The following is a 3,329-nucleotide window of genomic DNA, read 5'->3' as shown; positions in this document are numbered from 1 at the left end:
GACGGAGGTGGGAAGGGGAGGTGGACGGAGGTGGGATGGGGAGGGATATGGCAGGCAGCTGGGTGAGGGGAGGTGTCCCACCAGGTCAGCCCAGCACCCCAATAGCTCTTCAGAGCACTGCTCCCCAGAAACCGGCCGGCAGTCCCACCCAGAGCATGACTGAAGGAGACCTGGTGCTGCCTGTGGGACCCCTGCCGTCCACAGGTCCCCTCTGCCCCCCACGGTCACTCCAGATGGCAGAAGCAGCCGCTGCCCTCCCTGCTCCAGCCCCCGCCCCGCCTCTCGGGAAGCCCCTGCTGGGCACCCCTCTGCTCCCTCCAAGGAGGCCTGACTGGTGCCAGCTGCCTGCCTGTTCCCTGGCGTTCCCGTGCCCCAGGGCACCCTGCTGCATGGGGGCGGGCAGGGGGTGCAGACCCTGAGGGGGCCTGGGAGGGGCTCCTGGCACACCTGGGACTCCCCAGACATTTCAAATGCAAACTTAATAATTTAACAAGCTGAATAATAGTCGCTGGCACCGCCCACCGCCGGGCCATCTTCCCACGGGATCCCGTTATTACTTAAAAGGCTGCAACAGGGAGCAGGAACGTGAGCAGCTGGGCAGAATCGCGCGTGCCTCCCTGATGCCTCCACGGGGCAGGTCCAGTCTCCAAGGCTCAGTGCTGCCCAGTCTTGAGAACCAACTCGATCCCCAGACCCCATCCGGTCCTGGGGTGCTGAGACATGGGCCCAGTCGGGTGTCCTCACTGTCCATTTCCACAGAGGCCCTGCCCCCCAGGCTGTTCCGCTCAGGGGGCCGCGCTTCCTGCTCCCTCCCACACTCACCTGCACACCTGGCCTCCGCTCTGGGCAGTTCACCCCACACCAGCCCTGCCACACAGCACAGAGGCCGCAGAGCTGGTGGGTCAGGTCAGGGTCAGGAGGGTGGTGGCCCTGGTCTCACAGGGGCTGGGAACTGTCCCCTCAGGGCTGCCCGGCAGGGCCCAGGGTCTGGTGGGCGGGAGGGCAGCCCCGTCCCAGCAGGGCTCCTGGCCCGGGGAGGTGCCCAGGCCACACCGCGGACAGCAGACAGCCTCACACTAACCTGTGGGCGCAGCGTGCGAGGGCCCTGCTCCGCCAGGAGGGAGCGGAAGTCCAGGCCCCACACTCACCCAGGGGAGCAGAGCATCTCGGGAGCCTCAGGGGCACCTGTTCCACCCCCTCTCCCCCAAGGTAGGCGGGCCCAGCCAGGTTTACGGTTAGGGTGAGGGTTAGGGGTAGCGGTAGGGTTAGGGTAGGGTTAGGGTTCGGGTTCGGGTTAGGGTGAGGGTAGGGTTAGGGTTAGGGTTAGGGTTAGGATAGGATTAGGTTTTGGGTTACGGTTAGGGTAGAGTTAGTATTAGCTTTAGGGTAGGGTCAGGATTAGGATAGTTAGGGTTAGGTTTAGGGTACGGTCAGGTTGAGGATTAGGATAGGGTTAAGTTTAGGGCTCGGGTTCCCAGGTTTATCCTGGGGGTTCAGCAGTGGCTCTGGTGATGGCAGTACAGCTTTGTCCTCCTAAAGTGTACCTTCCAGGCCAGTGGTCGGCAAACTCATCAGTCAACAGAGCCAAATATCAACAGTACAACAATTGAAATTTCTTTTGAGAGCCAAATTTTTTAAACTTAAACTTCTTCTAACGCCACTGCTTCAAAATAGACTTGCCTAGGCCGTGGTATTTTGTGGAAGAGCCACACTCAAGGGGCCAAAGAGCCGCATGTGGCTCACGAGCCGCAGTTTGCCGACCACGGTAATCTAGGTGACACGGAAAGCCGATGGCGTTAAGGGCCACAGAGGGTCACTACCAAGTGAGTGAAAGACCGGGTCTGGTCGTTGGTGGGACATTGTGGCCTCGATGGTGGGGGACATCAGGGCATGGCGGGTGGGGTAATCGGGGTCTGGCGGATGGGGGCATCGGGGCCTGGCGGGTGGGGGCATCGGGGCCTGGCGGGTGGGGGCATCGGGGCCCAGGCTGAGTTGCTCAGGACCCCAGGACAAGTCCGCCCGGAAACCAGGAGGAATAACAGCTCGGCAGCGGCCCAGCCCCGGCCTTGGTGGGAATGGAGTGGGAACCATCACACCATCCGCAGGCAACGAGGCCCCAGGTGTCCGCACAGCTGAGTGGGGACTTGGGCCCCAGGGTGCTGCCCAGTGGGCCGGCCCCCACTCCTGCCTAAAAGGCCTGGCTCAGGGCAGCTGCAGGAGCCGCTCTGCGTCCCCCTCCCCCAGGGGAGCGGCAGGGTTTCCTTCCGCCCAGGAGGGCTCCTGGCCTGAGCGTGAGGCCCACAGGTGAGGGGCACCAGGGCCTGCTGGATCCCGGGCCCTCGTGGGAACAGAGCCAACACCCCTGTGAATTGCCCTCCCATCCACCCCCACAGCTGCCTGTGTGGGAGGTTCCTGTGGCACGGAGAGCAGCCAGCCGGGCAGGCCCAGGCTGGAACGCAGGGTGGCTCCTGGCAGTGGCCCGGGCACTGGGGGCTCAGAGCAAGGCCCGTCAGCTCTGCCCCCAGCCACCGGGCACCCAGGCTGGCTCTAAGGATGTCACAGAGGGAGGGAGGCCCAACCCTGTGGACCCAGGCGGGGGTGGGGGACTCCCGGCTCTGCCCAGACCTGGGCTCCCAGACCAGCCCCACGGCAGGGCCGACCACCAGCCCAGGCCACGGGTCTGGAGTGCTAACCGGACAGGCAGCGTGGAGGTGCATCCCGCACCAGGCCCCTTATCCGAGCCCACGTCCAGCCTAGAACCTGTCTCTGGGGCAAGGCCCTGCAGGGCTGGGTGAGGGCCACCCAGGTCCCGCGGTGTGGGCAGAATGTCCCTTAGAGCTGGGCAGGGGCAAGGCCCTGGGCGCAGGCCAGCCCGTTCCTGGAGTGGACAAGCCTGTGGCCTGTAGGGTAGGAGCCGCTCTGGCCGGCCACCTGGGATCCGGGACCACCTGGGAGTCAGTCAGGCAGGAGGGGCGAGGGCCTCGGAGACCGAAGGGGAGACGGCTCCTGCAGGCTCCGGCCCGAGACCTTCCTGCGAGAGCGCAGGACTATTGAGGCTGCTCATCATTTCTTAAAAGAAGTAAAAGCTAAAAATAGTGGCGGGTGCATAACAAACGTGGTCCTTCCTCTCTGCCAGCGGCACGGCTGCCACGGCTGCACTGTCCAGCGCAGGCTCTGCCCTGGGTCCGAGCATCTGGGGCCTCTCCTTCCCCCTAGCACCGTCCGCCTACTGGACAGGGGTCCTGGCCCAGCCTGTGCGAGTCTCCGACCAGCTCGCCTCCAGCAGCGGGAGGTGGGCCTGAGCTCAGGCCAGGTGCTCACACCACCGG

Source organism: Cnephaeus nilssonii (genome assembly GCF_951640355.1).
Source record: "Cnephaeus nilssonii genome assembly, chromosome: 1".
Classification (NCBI taxonomy): domain Eukaryota; kingdom Metazoa; phylum Chordata; class Mammalia; order Chiroptera; family Vespertilionidae; genus Cnephaeus; species Cnephaeus nilssonii.
The sequence above is the reverse complement of the archived record's forward strand: the minus strand, read 5'-3'. Positions refer to the sequence as shown.